We start from the raw sequence: 21440 nt of genomic DNA, 5'->3' as shown, positions 1-21440 counted from the left end.
ACCCCTGACCCCTTTACAATAAGCAAAACAACGAGAGAAACAAATATAGAAATTTTGCTTAGGCCCCGTGGTACATGCAGCAAACCAGTATTAACATAAAAAATACTTATTTAGTAATCCTTAAAATTACACGCACAAAAATAACCTATGCCAATGTTTAAAACACTATATGGGCTCATGCACATGGGCAGCTGAACCTGTATAAAGCAAATACCGGCATATTTCCCCCATCAGGGAGAGATAGGTTCGCCAAACAGCCATCCATTATGTCAAAGGCTGTACATAGGTATATTCCAATACTTGTATACAGCCACATATGTGCATAAAAGTAAATCCATGAACACAGAAAACCTGCATGCAGGGATTTACGCCCATACACATGTGCAAATTTAGGCAAGTAATAGCGTATAGCCATGGATAGTCACACGGGGGGTGCTAGGGGTTTGGGGACAACTAGAGAACAAGGAAATAAAAAAGGTTAAAGAAGAAAAAAGGTGATTCAAGTAAGTCTGGCCGCCATAATCACAAAAAGAAAAAAAAATGAAGGTTTAATATTGGTTTAAATTGTCATTTGCAAAAAATAGACACAAGGGGTCTTTTATACTGGAATAACACTGTTGCAATAATGTATGTTCAGAAAAAAAACCCACAACAATTCCAAATAAGCCTCTTACATGTCCAGTCAATGTTCTGAAAAAAGACCCACAAATTCAATGTTACTTCTAAGAGTTCTTGTCTGGTGGCATTTGCCATCCACTATATCCAGCTCTAATGTTTAGTGGAAAAGTTAGGCCTGGAGCAGACAGGCTGAAGGCAATAGGTGTAGGGGCTACATGACTGTGTTTAAAGTAAGGAAGGCTATTGATGGGTCAAGGCAGTATATGAGAAAACAGTGAGGTGGTACTTACATGATTTGTTGGGTGGTGAGGAACAGGAGGGGTGGAACCAGTACGTGGGTTCAAGCAACAATCAATTGGTAGAGTTGGTCATCAGGTGAATTTGCCACCCACTCATCCACCCCCTTGTTTACAGATGTGTTTGGTTTTACTTTTCTTTTTGGGGATTTGGTGGGGGATGTCATAGCAGCTTGTGGGTTCTCAAGGTCCTTGAAGGTGGTCATTGTGATAAAAAATGTCAAGTGGGTACAGACCAATCTTAGGTGCCCCTTTTTACTGCTTTGAATGCAAGTGTAATAGTGGATGCATGATTGTATCTGCAATTGTTGGTGCAATTGTCTCTGAGCTGGTGTTCCTGCAGTTGGAGGCCTATCTTACAGGTCCGCAGATAGTGCGTATTAAGTAAAATGCCTAAAAAGAACTTGGGTCCCATTCAAAAAGTTTGTATTTGTGTTTTTTTTAATAAGTTTTGTTAGTAAAAGGCTGCTGTGGCCATTAAAATTACAGTTGGTGCCAAGTGTTTTGGTCTCTGTGTTTTATTGGCTGTGGATTGATGGCATTTGCAGTTTTTGTTCAGAGACAAGACATCTTTAATACCCAAGTCATGTTGTCAGATGTAGCAACCAGCAAGTGGGATGTAGCGCTGAGCAGTGGAAAAGTTTATATCTGGGTCTTATCAGTGTGCAACAAATGTTTGTTATGATTGCATTGTCACGAAGATGTGGGGTATATAAACCTCTTCATCTCAGATTTTTCACAAAAGGAAGAATTTGTACTGATCAAACCATGAAACTCTTCTTCCTCCTTCTGCTTCTTCCAGCAACGTGCTTCCTTCTCTGTGAAGGTAAGGGAAATAGAAACCTTTACAATATTGTAAATAAGACATACTGAATAATTGTTTACCATTAGAAAACAGGCCATAAAAAGGTACAATACCTCCTAGCAGCAATCACATCTTACTTTTCATCTTCTTTAGAACAGCTAGCACAATAAGAGATGATTGTTGATTGGCTGCTATACTTGGCCATTACAGGATATACAGGATAACTAAAGCCAAGAACAAAAATGTAACATATTGCAGCCTACCAGGCCTTAGATGTGGTAGCTGCATTCATTTTCTTTTTTTCTGGTAACTTTTCTGCAAGTACATAAAAATGCCTGTTGATCCTGCCAGAAATGCAGTATCTTTGTAACGCCCTGTGTTCTAAATTGAAAGCTTAAACAATTCTATCAGCAATCCCAGCTATCAGTTTTGAATTACAGAATACCTCCACTCTATTAAGGGGGGGGGGAGTTTGTAGTCCTAATCAAGAGAGCAGCCTAGAGTGACAATGCTGCTCCTTTATACATAGAGTACATGGTTGAACCTAGGACACAAAGTGTGTTAAAGCCAGGTTCACCAGTTGGAAATAAAACTAATGCAGCAACCACATCTAAGGACTGCTAAAATGCAATATTTTTGGTTCTTGGGTTTAAATACCCTTCAATTCTCTCCATATAAGAGGGTTTACAGTTTTAATAATGAAACTGAAAAAACATCATGCTGGAGAAGACAGAGCAGCTATAAGCTTCTATGGCTTTGACAAGATACGGTCACCATATTCTCCCCTAGTCATAATACCAAGTAAAGGGATTTTCCTTTTATAGCTAGAAACTTCTTTTAGAAGTGGATAAATTGCAAAGCTTTAACACCTTACAAACACACAAAGGGGTCTCTTTATGAACAGTTCCCAGGCCCTGGCAATATCTGTAAACATTTATTTTGGGCAAATAATGCCAGAAACAAATGTTCTTAATATATTTTTTCCCAGTTCCAATGTAGTGTGCTGTTATATTACAATATGGCCACTAGACTAGAGAACCTCAACTAAAATAAATAATGAGCATAGTGGAGCAGGTGGCATGTATGCCTGTTAGTGCCTCCACCCAAGTTGACCCCAGAGATTAGGGATGAATGAAATTAAGTTTTCATTTTGCAAAACATTTAGGGTGTAACACGAGTTTTCTGCAAAATTTTGTTCAACATTTTTATTTACACAAATAATCTACTAGACAAAAAAGGAAAGAAAACACCAAGACTAAACTATCCTAAATACACCCTCACCCTCCTCTACCCCTCCCAAAAATCAGTATATTTTTTAAATGGAAATTTCACCTAAGAAACTTAATCAGCAACACTGAGCGTTTCCTTTTTGTTTTTAATTTTACCTAGGACATAATTGGCCATTTCAAAGCAAAATTGATTTAATTGAAATCACCCCTATGGTTCATTCCTAGTGAGATCTCCACATTACTTTCTGTGTGGCTGGATCATGCATTACTAGATTCTGTGATATCATCTCAGCAACATTAGCAAAAAGCAATATAATGCCTAACAAAGAAATTACATATAAAAAAAATCAAATTAGTTTGGCAACCAATAAATATATATGATTATTAGAATTGATTAAGAAGTGATTGTGTTACTGGTAAGGCAAATTACACCAAGTTTTATAACAATTTTTAACGTTTCTTGGCCTCTTCTCTGGATTTTTGAACATGTCATAGTTGTTTTTAGGGCTGCACTCAGTGAACATACCGTATGTCTTTTTTTAACTAACTTATGTGATAAACCCAATTGATTAAAATGATGATGTCAAAACTACTGATTCATCCATTCATATCATGTGGCAATATCTTCCCAGTATGAACACCTTAGGGGCCAGTGTCGAGAGACTTTTGCTTGTGCCAATGCTTCTCTCCTCATACAAATCAATTGGAATGCAATAGCTTTGCAATAGAATACAATTCAGGTCAGGAGAAGGTCAACTACAAGTCAAATGCACTTGCAATAAATTTAGAATGATCACAGAAGCATTTTAAACTGATGTCAAAATCACACTGCATCTGCAGCCCAGAACCCATCCACGCTAGCCCTAAAGCTACAATGACTTGCAAGTATCTTTCCATTAAAAAATAACGTTTACAACAAATTGGTCAAATAATGAACCAAGTGCACTGGGGTAGTTTGTTTTCTCTCTTGTTTGCTGAAATTACCCATGATAGAAAAAACATCTGAAAGGCTCAGTTTTTCAAATTCATTTTTGTATCTTTTTAATGTTCATGTCTTGTGGCTCATTGGGTGCATTTTAATGAAAGCAATGCATCGAATGAACAGCATTGAGCTTAAAATGCAGCACAGAACATGAAAAATGCACTTAAAGCCTTAAACCTCTCCCACCATCCAAGGTTTTGATAAGCATAGCTGTTTTCAACCTAAGTGTGTAACATTTCCTCCTCTACGTTTCCCTAGGCACCAATGGCGTCACAAGGGGGGGGGGGGGGAGATCCGGTGACATCATCAGAGGGGTTGACATAAAAATGACTGACAGCCATTTTGGCGTCAACCCCACTTAAAAGTCGAGCATTTGGTCATGGACCAAGAGCCCGACAGCTGTATGAGAGAGGAGGGGACCCGGCGACACACCTTATCCCACCTGATGAATGTCCCTCCCTCTCTTTGCCGGTGTTCATCACCAAGATGAATGCCGGCACTTACGCGTGCACAATCTCATTCTGCACGTTTGTAATGTCCTAGTGGGTGACACTCACGCTCGGGACGCCTCTGCTAGGTACTAACCAAAGACCTACAGCTGCTCAATGTCATGTCTGTTCCCCAAAACTATATGCACGTACATGTCTTCCTGATATACATATCTCCACTGGAACAAAGCGATAAGTGTTGTTATCCTCTGTCTGATGGTAGAGAGATGTGTATCAGGGAGAAGTGGCAGATTGCTGAGATGAGATAGGTACTAGCTAGATCTTTGTGGTATTCGTTAGTGTCACATTCATGAAGTAAAGATAAAGTGTTTTTAGCAAACTTTTGAGCTGACTTGTAATTTCCATCATGAATCAGCCTCTGCTATCTACTCACCACTGCATGCTTCTTCCTTATCTGTTAAGGTAAGTGCAATCATTCATATTTTTTTGTAGTTACGAGAGTTGCAAAGAAACTGCCAAAAATCCTGACTGGAACATAGTAGTGATGTAGTGTATATCATAATGAAAATGTTTTACCTGTATTTTCCTGGGATTTTACATTCAACTATGTCCCAAACTGTAACACTGAAGAACTTTGCCATAGGCTTTATGTCAGCCAGTTGTGCTGTCTCAAATAATATATTCACTGTGTCAGGGCCGATAAATAAATTGTAATCAGCATCGGCACAAGGTGCTTTTCCAGGGGGGCCCCTGGAAAAGCACCCTCCCAGTGTCGAGGGCATGTGGGCTGGAATGGTACAGGGGGGAGGGAGGGTGGCGCTCATTCGTCCCCCCCTTTCCTGCCCTGCCAGGCCAATGACCGGATTAATGGTCTAATTGGGAATTTTAGGGGGACCTCACATTTATTTTTCAATTTTCGGAGAAATGGGGTTCCCCCTTAAAATTCCTACCAGACCTATAGGGACATGGTATGACTTTTTGGGGGAACCCCACGCACTTTTTTTTATCTTTAACTCAGGGGGCTCTCCTAACTTTCCTACCAGACCTAAAGGGTATGAATCGGGAGGGGGATCCCACGCTGTTGTTTTGTTTTGTTTTTTTACTATATGTTTACATTTTGGGAGGAGAACAGTCTTCTTCAGCAGACTGTTCTCCCTGCTCCAGGCTGTGTTTTTTTTTTCGTTTTTTTTTCCTTTTTTATAAAAAAATAAGAATTTATGTATTTATGTCACATTAAATTAAAGCACATTTTGTCCTTTAAAAAAAAGGATATATGTGTAGGTGCAATGCAAGACGGAAATTATGGTTAAACAATCACATAGCAAAAATGGCAAAATTGCACCGGGCCCCAGGAACCAAAACATTTTCTGAAACTGTATCACTAAAGGGATGATGATGATGATGATGATGATGATGATGATGATGATGATTTATTATTTAGGAGCAAACATAAAAATTATCAATGGAGATGAAGTTGTCCCACACTCCAGACCTTACATGGCACTAATAAGGACTACGGTAGGGACATCTACATTCATATGTGGTGGAAGTCTAATTAAATCTGACTGGGTGCTGACTGCAGCTTACTGTGACCTGTAAGTACACAATTTGTTTTAATACTGGCGTACAAAAAAGAGGCTGGTACAATAATACCAGATTTTCCAATAGTGACTGAAAGGTCAAGCTTATATTGTTGCTATTGGTTACAACTCAATTGAGATTGTAATTTGAGTTAAAATAATATTCTATTCTCCAATTTTGGAGAGTTATTAAAAAAATCAAGGAAAGATAACCAACAGAGACATTTAAATTCCTTTCTTTACTATCCATGAGAATAAAAGATGAATCTTGACTGCTCACTGCAGACAACTACTACACTTAATTTTAGATACCGATACTTGTTTCTTTTTTGTTACCCTTTTGTCTATATCTAGATTTTAGTATAGATCTATGTTTATCCCAAGCATGTTTAAATTCACTTACTGTTGAATGACTCAGTACCTCTGCTGGAAATCCGACCCAAACATAAACTACTCTTTCTGTAAAATAATACTTTATAGGGTTAGCTTTGAACTTTCCTCCTGCTAGTTTGAGGTTATATTCTTGTGTTCTTGATCTTAGCTGTATATTAAAAATACTATCCTCCTTAACCTAATTCACATCCTTAATGTATTTAGAGGTTTCAGTTATACCCCCTCCCCCTTATTTCCTAAAGACTGTAGATACTAAGTTCATTCAGTCTCTCCTAATATATTTTATTTCTCAGGCCTTTCACCATTTTGTCTCTTGTCTCTTGTTTCTGGAGTCATTCTTTCTTATTAAAATCTTTTTGCAAGTGAGGTTCACATTACTGGACACGGTATTGTAAATGAAGTCTATCTAAAGATCTCTGCAGGGTAATCAGGACCACCTTCTTCCTTGTGGTGGTCCCTCTAGTGAAAACGAAAGACCTGAATAAAGGAATCAGGACCGCCTTCCTGCTGCTGGTAATCCCTATAGTGATAACTAAAGATCTATGTAGGAGAATCATAACCTCCTTCCTCCTTCTGGTGATACCTCTAGTGATAACTAAACATCTATGTAAGGGAATCAGGACCTCCTACCTCATCTGGTGATCCCTCTAGTGATAACTAAACATCTATATTGGGGAATCAGGACCTCCTTCCTCCTATTAATGATCCCTCTACTGATAAATAAAGATCTATATAGTGGAATCAGGGCCTCTTACTTCCTGCTAATTATTCCTCTAGTGATACACCCCAGAATTCTATTTGCTTTCTCCATTGCCAGGCCTCACTGTTTGCCCATTTCACAATAATCTGATATAAGCACCCCTGAATCTTTTTTCTCTGTAGTTCTGGCCAAAACTGTACCCCCAATATTGTCAGAGGATTATTTTTCCTTAGGTGCATTATTTTGCATTTAGAAACATCAGGGCTGTCTTTAATATTGATTGGACCCTGGGCAAACATTTTCTTGGGCCCCTACCCGCCCTGCCCTGCCCCCAACATGCAATTTTGCTCTCCACTTCCCACAAAAAAGGTTGACATGAACCTGCATGAGGCATCAAGCTGTCATGCTATACGGCGTACAGCAGGGGCGGAGCAACACTATGCGATGCCAATCGCATAGTAACAGAACAGTGCCACGTGTTCTGGTACGGGCTGACAATATATGTACTGTACCACCCTCCCCCTGTCCTTACATCCTTCCTCCCTGTCCTGTACCATCCTCCCCCCAGTACTGTGCCATGCCCCCACTGTTCTGTCATCCTTCCCCTGTGTACTGTGCCATTCTCCCCTGTAATGTACCACCCTTCTCCCCTGCACTGTACCATCCTCCCTTGTGTACTGTGCTATCCTTCCCTGTAATTTACCACCCTTCCCCCCTACACTGTACCATCCTCCCCTCTGTACTGTGCCATCCTTCCTCCCTGTCCTGTACTATCCTCCCCCTTGTACTGTGCCATGCCCCCACTGTTGTATGTCATCCTTCTCCTGCGTACTGTGCCATCCTCCCCTGTAATGTACCACCCTTCCCTCATGGCTGTGCCATCCCTCCTCCCTGTCCTGTACCATCCTCCCCACTGTGCTCCCCCAGCCTGGTCTTATTCACTCCCGCAATTAGCAAAGCAGCCAGCAGCACAGAAATAGGCAGTTTGGATCAGAGGGGGTGGGAGCTGCACCATCTATAGAGGAGTACAAATTTCAGCAATACATTATACAGCAATGCAGAATAGCAGCAGTTATAGAGGACTTCAAATCCCAGCAATACATTATGCAGCAATGCAGAATAAGATGAAGCTACATACTCTGTGTGGCTCCTGGGTAATGGACTGATGTTTCCAGGGTCTCAGTAGGGCTGTGTGTGGTCTCAGGTGGGCTGTGCAGGTTCTCAGGTGGACTGTGGGCGGTCTCAGGAAGGCTGTGCGGGGTCTCAAGAGGTCCGTGCAGGGTCTCCGGTGGGCAGTGCGGGGTGTCAGGGCGGTTGTGCAGAGTCCCAGATGATCTGTGTGGGGTGCCAAGTGGGCTGTGCAGGCTCTCACCAGGGGTCTGGAGGGTCTCACCAGGGGTCCGAAGGGTCTCACCAGGGGCCTGGAAGGTCTTGCAGGTGGGTAGGTGCTGAGGGATTCCCCAGGAAGGAGGAGGGGATGTGTGGCCAGCGCATTAGAGAGATTATGCTCACTTCTTGTCTGGGGAACCACACTGCCGGACACTGGACATTGGCAAACAAAAAACCATAGACCTACCTGCCCAAGATAACCTCTGCAACTACTAGACATGTGCGATTCGTTTCGGAAAAATTTGTTTTTCTGACAAATTTTCGATATTCAGAGATTCGGATGTATCTGAGTTTCCAAATAACAGAAATTAAGAAAGAAAACTAAACCGAATTTCTGAAAACTACATTTTGGATAAAATTCGTACGAATTCTAATTTGTGGACAAATTTACGTTGCAGCAAAGTGCAAAAAAAATTTTTATTTTTTTTTAGTGTCACTTTGCTGTCAACACAACAAACAAAAATGAAAACTAAATTTGTACAGACTACCGCTAACCAATTTCGTCCGAATCCCGAAACTAATTGACTTTGGGACCCGAATCCCGAAAAACTTTTTTTTTTTGCCTGTGCACCACAGGGCCCAGTAGCAAAATTTTGTAAGGGCCCCCCCAATGAAACCCCCCGCCCACATTTTAATAGAAATGCGCTGATTAGCATGTTTTTTAGCGTTTTTAATAGCGTTTTAGCGTTGAAACGCGACTAAAAACAGCCAAATATGCTCTTTCAAAAATCATGTGGAAACCACGGTGAAACGCTTCCGCCCCGGTGTGAATGAGGCCTAACACTTTACTTTAATACTGCCACACCAATGGGAGGCTGAGGAAAGGGGGTTATTAAAAAAATTAAGGAACGCTAAACTGTAAATAAGCGATTTATGTTATAAATGGTTTTTGCACTGTATTGGTGTTTGTGTTGTGATAAAATGATGCAGGTGTATATTTAATTACAACACAAGGTACCACAGAGCACGGCAATGCGCTGCTACAGTTAAATTAATGTTTTTTTACTAAAGAAAAAAATCATGCACTGCGATGCGTTCTAACAACGCACTGCAGCACATGTGACTAGCGTACACCACAATATGGTGCACGTGTATGTTATGTGTGTGGGGGGGGGGTTGTGCTTTTTTTTTATATTTACAAATTTTTTATGTATTTTTTAATTATTATTTATTATTATTTTACTGTTGGGGGGGGCTTTGGGGAAATATTAGAGGTCTAAACAGACCCCTGACATTTCCCTTTTGACATAGAAAAAGACATTGAGGACACAGAGTCCTCAATGTCTTTTTCTGCAGCCTCAACAACAGTGAATGGGAAGCACTCAGTACAGAGGCTTCCCATTCATTCACAAACTGCTGATAGTAAAATATTTACTATCAGGCAGATTCTCAATGGGGAAAAGCCTCTGTACTGAGTGCTTCTCCCCAATGAGAAAATCATGAATGAACAGGAGGTGATGTAAATCGGTTTAAACTTACCTGTGTCTTCCCCGCACGCTCCCGTCCGAACATCTGAAAATTCTTGGGCGACCACAAAGCCTCTTGGGGCGGGCGCATGCGCAGTTCGGATTTTCGGCCGGGAGACGAGGAGAGACACAAGGTAAGTATATGGATGCATGCACCCGCATGCAGACACCGTGGGACAGGAAGTGCCAGCAAGGACAGAGGTGTCAGCTCTGGATCGGAGACCCGCAGCATTGCTGGAGAGAAGGCTGAAGACTACAGGAAAGAAGAAGAGCGGATTAAGAGACATAATTTAAGGTAAGTGCTTTAATTAACATTGGGGAGAGGGAAAAAAATTGCTTTTAATGTCACTTTAACATTGGAGCCAAGCCAGGCAGAGAATCAGCAGAGACAGGCCTGGCAGCAGGCAGAGAATTAGCAAAGTCAGGCCGGGCAACAGGCAGAAGATCAGTGGAGTGAGACTGGGCAACAGAGTGACATTGGCAAAGTCTCTGGAGAAATTTTGGGATACAAGGCCACTAAAGTATGGTCAGGGTATATAGCGGTTTTGAAAAGTGTTCGAGGACTGCACTTGGTTTAATGGGTACCACTGTCCCAAGAATGAAGGGAACTTAGAAAGATGTTGGGAGGTATATTTACAGTGGAGGAAGATTGGGGTTATAAAAAGTCCTAAAAATAGAGTGGCAGCAGCCCGGACTGGAGCAGCTGGCAGAGTAAATGGCCCCGAGTGGGTCACAGCCTTGGCTGGCACAGGAACAAGCAGGGCTGGAGCAGCTGGTACAGACACAAGCTGGGACAGGGCAGCTGGCACAGGAACAAGCTGGGCAGTGTCAAACTTCCACTTCTTGGTTTTGGACACGGATCTCATACTGGTAATTGTGGGGAATTGTTCAAGCTGTATAACCAGAGGAAAAGTTGGGATACTCCTGGGAGGATGGGTCTTCATGATGGTGGTGGAAGAAGTTGAATCTGAGGATGACATATCTGTCCAGGTTTGAAGCAGAGGCTGAACAAAACTTAACTTACAATTCCCTTGCCTAACTATGGAATGTACTGCCTTAATACAATTAAGCAAGGTTTCTTGAGTATAGTTGAATAGTGTTAAAAGAAGCAAGTTTCACCATCCTCCAATGACCACACTAATGACCTCCTATAACCACAACAAAAATGCCAACTGAGACGCAGTGAAAGGAGGGGAGAAAACATCACTAATATTACCAGGCAAAGCTAGCTTACTACAGATTTGGATCAGTCATTGGATTTCATCAAATAAAATCTGCCCTGATCAACTAGACCAGTGCTTCTTAAAGGGTGGGATCTGAGTCCCCGGCCAGGACCGCCATCAGGGTGGTACAGCCGGTACTTGTGTGAGGGGCCCAGGCGGCCGGGGAGGCCTGGGCTCCAAGCAAGATTTTTTTTTTTTCGTTTAATGTTCAGTGTAGTGTAGTTTTTAAGGTCGCATACCCCCCACCTCTGTGCACTCGGTACCTTCCTGAGCACGTGCATGCAGGAAGGTTTTTTTTTTGTTTTTTTTACATTGACGGAGCTTCCTTTAACCCAGTAGAAGTGGAGCACAGCTGCTGGATGTAAAGATAAGTAGGGGGAGGGGGCTTAGTAGTAGGTGGTAATGACACACTGACTGTCAGTCCACAGCGGGGGGGGGAGAGGAGGAGAGAGACACCGACTGACGCTAGTGGAGGGGGGGGAACACCAACGTTGAGGGAAAGAGGGGAGAGACACCGTCTGATGCTGGGGTCCCCTAAAAATTTCCTCGGCCAAAAAGGGGTCACGAGTGGAGAAAGTTTAAGAAGGCCTGAACTAGACAATGAGCCAGATGAATATATTACAGAAATTGCTCACTAGGTCGATCCTGCAACAGATGATGGCAATATTCACTTTCTTCTGCTTAATAAAGCAGCTCATCTGGATGCATCTGAAAGCACCTATTAACAACCAAAGGATAAGAGAAAATTAGGTATAGCAGGGCCAGGCCGAGAAGGGGAGGGATACAAGGAACAGCAGGTACGCAGGTCAGGCATACAACTACAATGGGGGTACACAAGGAGCAGGTATCATCAGGATCAGGAGGGTCACAGGAAGCAGGATTCTAGAAACAGCAGGCAAAGAAAATGGGCACAGAAAAAATGCTAAGCCACTGAAAACTTCCTGAAGCGGTGCTAAATACCCTACCAGCTAGTATCAGGTGGATAATAATTGCTGGGAACTGCTGGCTGCTGTTGGACACTGCTCTGGTTTCAGACAGGTAGCAAGAGCACCCACCTTTCTCAGAGAAAGAAGTCCAAGGAACAGACTGCAAAGTCATCTCTGACTGTTGAGAAACGGTCCATTCTTTTCTCCATTCACTCAACCTCCTCATCAAAACCCCCAAAAGCATGGCTCCCAGTCCATCTGCAAGGTCTGGAAATGGATGTTCTGGTGGCTCTCATGGCATCAGTACACCCTCATCTATGCTGTTCCTCCTTTTAATTCTGTGAAGCAGGTGAGCTTCCTCACCTGCTTCACAGGATTGAGATGGAGGGCATTCTGGTGATCCTTTTTTCGCTGGAGTGGCCCAGGCAGATGTGGTACGCCAAACTGGTAAGGCTCCTGGGAAACGCTCAATGGGCCTTGCCAGACTGTCAGGATTTTTACCATCCTGCTTCTTGGTTACTGGCCGGTTGAAGCCCAGGTTCTGAGGCACAGAGTCATCTTTGAGTTTGGGTTTCCTACAATTCTCAAAGCCTAGAAGTGTGCTTCCAGCAAGTTCTATCATCAGATATGGAAGGCATACTTTACTTGGTATGAGTTTCAGGGCTTTCACTCCAAGAGTTTATCTGTGGGATGAATCCGCTGTTTCTTGCTGTTGGGTCTGGACTAACATTTGGCTCTCAGCAGCATCAAGAATCAGGTTTTTGCCCTTCATGTCTTATTTCAGATTTCCATTGTACCCTTGTACATGGGGATCTTCAAAGTAGCTTTCCCGTTTGTTTCCAACCAACTTTCCTCCCACCATGGCCTATACTCCCTCCCGTGTCTTTAACTGATAGCCCTCCCCTAAGCGCATCCCCAACCTGCTGTTGCTCCTCCTAAGGTATGTGCAATCACACTAAATGGTACAACCATTGCCCCATTTCACTGCACAGATGATTGTCCAGAATTGGGGGAGGCATGGAAGTGTCACAATCTTCACATTCTTCACATTCTTCCACATTCTCAGAAATTATATTTTGATGGCAGCAGAGCAGCGGGGTACTGATGGCAAAGGTAGGTACAGACACTGCAGGATTCTCAGGGCAAAGTGGGGAGTTTGGGAATATTCATTTTCTGACAGATCTGCTTTAAACACATGGGAATGTGTGTAGATGCAAAGAAAAAAAACAAAATCCATCATGTTTCTAAAGCACGTTAGACACTTCAACAGAAACAGTCTACAGCAAAAATGAAAATTACACCTTAAAAATAAATGTTCATTGGTCGATGTTTTGTCAAGTAACAAAATAGGCACACAGAGTCCACTTTAGGTTTATTAAACAAAAGTAAGGAATTTACAAGAGACTTGAAGCTGCAATAGAGTCAGTCACTCTGACAAGCAGGATAATGTTGTAACTGACCCTGGAAGTTTTCTCAAACAATAGGGACATACTGTTATTTCCCCTTAAACTTGCAAAAGATTGTCAGCTTGTCTGAAGTATGGGAGTGGCATGACCTGGGCTCAATCGAATTCTATTGATGTTCTCTCCTAGACTGCTCTCAAGATGTCCTCCTTTGTGTTAAAGAAGAAAAATCTGCACATTATGTGGTCTATTCACTAAGCTGCCGTAGGCAGCCGAGTGAATAACCGACCCGAAGTGAAGTGAGCCAAACACTGTTCGGCTATTCACTTTAGGCTTGTACGGCTGATTTCAGCCGTATATTGGCGGAAATCAGCCGTACATGGGCTTGCTTCGTGTGGCTTCGGGACGGCCGAACATGCTCAACATGTTCGGCCGACCCGAAGTGCACAAGGAGTTCGACTCAGCTGATCCAACATCCACCATCTAAGCCGCACCTCCGGCAGGGTACTCGCTGCTGTTTGGGCTATTCTCATAAATGCCGATCAGCAGTGAGTGAATAGCCGAATGCTGCCGAGCGGCATTCGTCTCGGCTATTCTGCTCAGTACCTTTGTGGTACCGAGCAGAATAGAAAAATAGTTTTAAAAAAGTAGAAAACAAAATGGAAAACGATTGGGCGGAGCTAGCAGTGAAAGCTAGCTCTGCCCAACTGTTTTCTATTGGCCGGGCGGTTCTGCTGCCGTCAGAATAAAAAAAAAAAAAAACACCATAGGAATGCATAGCTAGATTCCTATTGGCTATTTCACTTTGCAATAGCCAATAGGAATGTAGCTATGCATTCCTACACTGTTGTTTTTTTTTTTATATTCTGACGGCAGCCAACGGCTCCGATGTCAGAAGAAAAAAAAAAAAAAAAAACACCATAGGAATGCATAGCTAGATTCCTATTGGCTATTTCACTTTGCAATAGCCAATAGGAATGTAGCTATGCATTCCTACACTGTTGTTTTTTTTTTTATATTCTGACGGCAGCCAACGGCTCCGATGTCAGAAGAAAAAAAAAAAAGACAACAGTGAGGGAAAGGTTTACTCTGCTCGATTGAGCAGAGTAAAACTTTACTGGAGAGCCGCTATTCAATAGCGGGAGACTCCCGGAGTCCGGGAGAGTAATGGCAGATCAGCGTCCCTGGTTACCTGGTAACCAGAGGACGCTGATGTGTCTCTGCAAGTGGCCAGAGCCAGCTGCGAGATGATGGCTGGCTCCGCCCAGCTGCAAGTAGCAGGCTGTTGGCCGGCCAGCGGCCGGACGTTCGGCCAGCTTCGCCTTTCATCTTGACTGAGCCTCTCGGCCAACTTCGGGAGCTGTAGGGCTATAGTGAATAGCCCGTACAGCAGCCCTTCAGTTCTACTGAACCGGAGGGGTCCTGGGGCCGAAGCTAGCCGAAGGATCAGCCGAAGCTACGGCTAGATCCTTCGACAGCTTAGTGAATAGACCCCTCTGTCTTGAGGTCTGTGGTAGCCAGTGAGTGGAGATCCCAGTGACCTATGAACCCAATACAATCCAATTTCTGACACTGGGCTGTTTCCAAGGATTTTAGATTTTTTTTTGCCTGTGGCTCTAGGGATTCCTCTGAGGTTAACGTTGTTCTTTCTTGTTCTATTCACCTAGTAAAACAGGGACAACTGAAGCAAGGCAACGTATTGGTAATAAGTGTCTATCATCCTCTAGTTGAGAGATTCTGTAAACGGTTTGTTGGCGCTGTATAAATCCTGTATAATAATAATAATAATACATCAGTACACATATCTAATGTGTTTGATGCTTTATCCATCCCCCCAAAAAAAAGTAAACTTTAGCTTTTGGAACAAAGCCTGAGAAAAAGAAAAATAATGCAGCCACCACATCTAAAAACTGTTGAGCTGCAATATTTTACATTTTTGTTCTTGGGTTTATGTATGCGTATGTAAAAGTCACTTGTCACAAACAGAAAATGGATTCCTTAACATCTGCAGTATATAATTCTACTTGTGCTGTCAAGTTAGGAAAAGGAGACAGCAATATGACAATTTTATATTCTATAGTCTTTTAAAACTAACAAGAAAAGTACCAAATTTGGAAAAATGTGTGAAATACTGTAGCCTCATATAGCAAGAACTGACAGTTAGATAGTTATCAAAGAGTCATGAGTGATAAGAGCAGCAGAAGTCTGAGGAATCTGTAGAAATTAGGAAGGAGCCTTTCTGTGGTAGAGATATTCAGACATGTTCAACCCATCGCATGTTTATCATTTGGTCCTATCAGCTTTCTGATAAAGTGATACATTTTTAGTGCCTAGATTTTTTAAGCAAAACATTAACCGTTTACACTCACTGGTCATACTATTACCATATCAGGACAAAAAGGCATAACATGGTGACAGGCTCACCCTTCACAACTGCATGTTGCATCCTCCATAGCAACATGCTGCTACAAATGGGCAAAAAAGTATTTAGTCAGCCACCAATTGTGCAAGTTCTCCCACTTAAAAAGATGAGAGAGGCCTGTAATTGGCATCATAGGTAGACCTCAACTATGAGAGACAAAATGAGAAAACAAATCCAGACAAATCACATTGGCTGATTTGGAACTAATTTATTTGCAAATTATGGTGGAAAATAAGTATTTGGTCAATATCAAAAGGTCATCTCAATACTTTGTTATATATCCTTTGTTGGCAATGACAGAGGTCAAACGTGTCCTGTACGTCTTCACAAGGTTGGCACACACTGTTGCTGGTATGTTGGCCCATTCCTCCATGCAGATCTCCTCTTGAGCAGTGATGTTTTGGGGCTGTCGCTGGGCAACACGGACTTTCAACTCCCTCCAAAGGTTTTCTATGGGGTTGAGATCTGGAGACTGGCTAGGCCACTCCAGGACCTTGAAATGCTTCTTACGAAGCCACTCCTTCGTTGCCCGGGCGGTATGTTTGGGATCATTGTCATGTTGAAAGACCCAGCCACGTTTCATCTTCAATGCCCTTGCTGATGGAAGGAGGTTTGCACTCAAAATCTCACGATACATGGCCCCATTCATTCTGTCCTGTACACGGATCAGTCGTCCTGGTCCCTTTGCAGAGAAACAGCCCCAAAGCATGATGTTGCCACCCCCATGCTTCACAGTAGGTATGGTGTTCTTTGGATGCAACTCAGCATTCTCTCTCCTCCAAACACGACGAGTTGTGTTTCTACCAAATAGTTCTATTTTGGTTTCATCTGACCATATGACATTCTCCCAATCCTCTTCTGGATCATCCAAATGCTCTCTAGCAAACTTCAGACGGGCCCGGACATGTACTGGCTTAAGCAGGGGGACACGTCTGGCACTGCAGGATCTGAGTCCCTGGCGGCGTAGTGTGTTACTGATGGTAGCCTTTGTTACGTTGGTCCCAGCTCTCTGCAGGTCATTCACTAGGTCCCCCCGTGTGGTCCTGGGATTTTTGCTCACCGTTCTTGTGATAATTTTGACCCCACGGGGTGAGATCTTGCGTGGAGCCCCAGATCGAGGGAGATTATCAGTGGTCTTGTATGTCTTCCATTTTCTAATTATTGCTCCCACAGTTGATTTGTTCACACCAAGCTGCTTGCCTATTGCAGATTCAGTCTTCCCAGCCTGGTGCAGGTCTACAATTTTGTTTCTGGTGTCCTTCGACAGCTCTTTGGTTTTCACCATAGTGGAGTTTGGAGTGTGTCTGTTTGAGGTTGTGGACAGGTGTCTTTTATACTCATAACAAGTTCAAACAGGTAATGAGTGCAGGACAGAGGAGCCTCTTAAAGAAGAAGGTACAGGTCTGTGAGAGCCAGAACTCTTGCTTGTTTGTAGGTGACCAAATACTTATTTTCCACCATAATTTGCAAATAAGTTTGTTCCAAATCAGCCAATGTGATTTGTCTGGATTTGTTTTCTCATTTTGTCTCTCATAGTTGAGGTCTACCTATGATGCCAATTACAGGCCTCCACTGGCGGAACTACCAGGGTCGCAGCGTTCCGCCACTTTGGGGGGGCCCGGCGAGGAAGAAGAGGGCCCCCCCCGAGATAGTGTCGCTCAGCGGTGGACTGACTATACCGGCACTCGGCCAACAGTCGGGTAACAATCGGTGTGCGGGGTGGGGGCGCATAGTTGGGAGGAGGAGGCGCCGGCCGGGCAGCTAACACAAGGCCCCTTCCTGTGTGCTGATCCTTTCAGAGGCTCCGCACAGCTCACACAGCATGTGTCGGGGAGCAGATCGCTGTCATCTGGCAGTCGGGCAGAGAAGCATCCTGTGATTCTGTGCTGGCAGGGCACTGCTCATGACTGTGAGCCAGGTATTGCTTCACCTCGTTCTGGTGTATGTAGTCGGGCTGTTGGGCTGAGTGACTGTTATTCTGGCTCTATGTCTTTGGACCTTCTGGAACAGAAACAATAAAAATAAAGTGGCCCAATTGCAAGCAGCATGAGAGCTACTGGACAATGAACACCTGCAGTGACCTGCAGGCTGAACAGAAAGCAACTTCCGGCCTTGGTGAGTGCAATCCTAATACCCCTGACCTGGGCACCTCACTTTTCATACCCCTGACCTTTGCACCTTACCCCTAAGCCCTCATTCACACAGCTAACTGTTGGCCCCTACAGATCCGTGCGGCGTGCACGGCCGTATCGGGCCGCTTCTAGGAAGGACAGGCGTTGCATGTGATTTGTGCCCAGCACCTACTGATTGCGCAGGTTAAAGAAAAGCCCTTAAAGAGAAAGTGCTTGAATTTTTTTTCACTGTGAAACATAGTGTGCAAAGATGCAGTGGATTGCACAAATCAATTGTCTGCCAGTATGGGGCGATCAAAGAAAAAGGACTGATATGATGAAATGTCAAATACCAGTATACCAAATACTGTAATAAATCTGCATGTTGCCCATCAACACAAGCCCTCCTTGGTAACACGTGTACTGGGAGGGGTTTTTATTCCCGCAGGTTTTATGTGGCTGCCATTTTGGTAACTGTAAGGTTATTGGCTAAACTCTTTTCAGTCACTGGCTTTTTGAACAAAGCTGTGGCCTTGTCCTATCCACCTAAATGTCTGTGAAGTATTATAACTATTCCTCACCGCATAAATTATTTTTATTTATTTTATTTTAAGTTAGTGTTTAATATAGGTCTTGAGCAGTCATGATGTTAGTGGAGAGACAGTGGCACAACTTATGGTTGCATCATGTGTTGACATTGTAAACTGGCAAAAAAAAGACCTGGCCTCAATGCAATCCTTACATGAACCTACCAAACACACACACTAAAATGAAGAAGCTACTTTTTATTATACTTCCTGTTTTTCCAGTTGATACCTTCTCATTATTTTGTATTAGCACTGCTCTTTGAACTGAGTCATAGAAGCAATATCATTATCAAACCTAGCTATATGTTGGCTGCCATTACTGACCTTCTTCTGAAAATGCAAGTTGATTGGCTGTCTCTGGCTTTAAAACTTTATGGCACTGACCAGGAAGCAGCATGCAAGTCAGGGTGAAGTCAGGTTTAAAAGTACTAGAGCCACTGTTTTAGCCAGCAACTAGCATTTTCAGAGGAAAGGTGGCAATGTTCATGCTTTCTCAGTACAGGTGTCCTTTAACCACTTGCTGACCGGGGTGTTTACACCCGCTTCCTGTCCAGGCCATTTTTCAGTATTCAGCGCTGCGGTACTTTGACTGACGTTTATTCTGCCATGCAACACTGTACTGAAATGAATTTTATACCATTTCTAGGGGACAGATAGAGCTTTCGTTTGGTGGTATTTAATCACCACTGGGGGTTTTTTTTTTATATATAACAAAAAAGTACCGAATATTTTAAGAAAAAATGGTTTTCCCTTTATTATTTTAGAAAACAATTATTTTTACCCAATTTTTTGGTAAAATATAAAAGGCGGGGTCGCATCGGGTAAATAGACACCAAACATGTCAAGCCTTAAAATTGCGCGTGCCCGCAAAATCGCAAAAAAATCACCATAGCCAAAATTTGCCATAGGCGACGCTTTACATTTTTTTACCGCTCATCAGTTTAGTGTTATTAGTGATTGATGGCCCTAGAATTATTGCTCTCACTCCGACGTTTGCGGCGATATGTAACACGTGCAGCATAATTGGGGTAATCGACGTTTTTGCGTGTAGGCGCATGTAATGCATTTTTGCGCATCTATGTGGGGGTGGGGGGGGGGGTTTGTTTTGGCTGGGTAACTTTGTATTTATTTTGTGAGATTTTTTTTTTATTTTGTGAGCATTTTTTTTTTTTTACACTTAACTTTATTGTTACCACATGGGGTGCTCCTATGTGATAACAAATTACAGTTACAGTTCCCCTTTACAGTATGGAGACATCAGGGGTCTCCAAGACCCCTAATGTCACCTAGGGACCCCCAGAGAAACTGATGAAGCACAGATCGGCTTCATCAGCTTCTCTCCGGTTTCTGTACCGGAGAGTGACAGAGGAATGCAGAAGTGATGTAATATACATCACTTCCGGCATTCAGAGACCGGGAGGAGATCGGAGGGAGATCGTGGACTGAACTCCCTCCGTTCTCAGTGAACAGAGCCACATAGCACGGGATGGATGGACACCGGGATCGCGGGGACGACGGAGGCGGGGGGGAACTTATTGTGGAACCTGGCCTTGGGGAGGGGCTGTTGTCGCAACCGATGGGAGCCGAGAGCTGATTCAATTGCAGATGGCATCTGCGTCCTGCAGTTGCGACAGAAGCTGCATACATCGCGTGCTGGTTACTACTTAAAGCGGCGCGCTGTGTGTAGCTTGTGAGAAGATACACTATTAGCGTAGCGGGAGCGATGCAAAATGTGCAGCCGGCAACCGGGCAGTACACCAAAACAGTCCTCCCAGGGAAGAGGGAGAGGAGCGAGGACCAAACCCTGCGCTGTACTGGGTACGGGTGGCTCGGAGGTGTTTGGAGGACAGGAGTTATTAGGTGCCCAAAAAAACCCATCTTTTTTCTTTCCTTTTTCGATCATATGAACTAAGCTGCTGTGCTGTCCCCCCAGCCCCAGGCCAGACACCAAGCCTCAACTGCTGCTATCCCCCCAGCCAGCCCCAGACACATCTCACTCAGCTGCTGCTGCTGTTCCCTTCCCCCCAACTCTAGATCGTGTAAACACCTTGCCGATTCCTGGCGGGGGGGCACACGGGGGGGCAAGTGAAAACCTAGGGGGGGCAATTGCCCCCCCTTGCCCCCCTGTAGCGACGCCACTGGTGATGTCACACGCCTGTTGGGGGGGGGGACAGGTTATTTCTTGCTTCGGGCGCAAAAGGAGCTAGCTACAGCTATGCTCCCGCAGTGCTCATGTGGCTGCCGGCTAAATGTGTTAGACGCCGCAGACGGAAAGGGGCAGGAAGCCTCTCCCCGTGTGCAACGTCGGCCACATTCGGCCACACGAGCACAGCGGGAGGACAGGACCCGGCGCCTCTAGAACGCACTGGAATGCAAGTTTTCCGACTCCCTGTTCAGGGGCAGGAGGGGGGGTGCGGTTGTATTGAAGTCAATGGCACCGCAGCCATATCATCCCCCCCACAGCCCCCCCGCACATAGTGCGATCGCCTGACTGCTTTCTGGTCCAGTGCAATCTGCAAAAATAGTGCTTGCAGCATTTTTGCAGATTGCACTGGACCAGAATGCATTCTGCATTCCGGGTGTGGGCGATCGCACTGCGGGTGCGGGGCGTGGCTGCGGTGCCATTGCCCTCCCCCATCCCCCATCCCCCTGAATGCAGGTCTTTTTTCCTTGGTAGATCTCATTAAGCTTGTTATTTGAAAAGTAGATCTCTGAACGAAAAATTGTGGGCGCCCCTGATCTAGACCTTCACGCGGGGCTAGAGAGAAATGTTGGCTAATATTTCAGTTGATGCTGACCATGTACAGTATAACAAGGGCTCTAAACCTGACCATGCTTTATACAACCTGATTGCACAATCT

The sequence above is a fragment of the Nanorana parkeri genome, unplaced genomic scaffold (assembly GCF_000935625.1).
Source record: "Nanorana parkeri isolate BGI_ZX_2015 unplaced genomic scaffold, ASM93562v1 scaffold1152, whole genome shotgun sequence".
NCBI lineage: Eukaryota > Metazoa > Chordata > Amphibia > Anura > Dicroglossidae > Nanorana > Nanorana parkeri.
The sequence above is the reverse complement of the archived record's forward strand: the minus strand, read 5'-3'. Positions refer to the sequence as shown.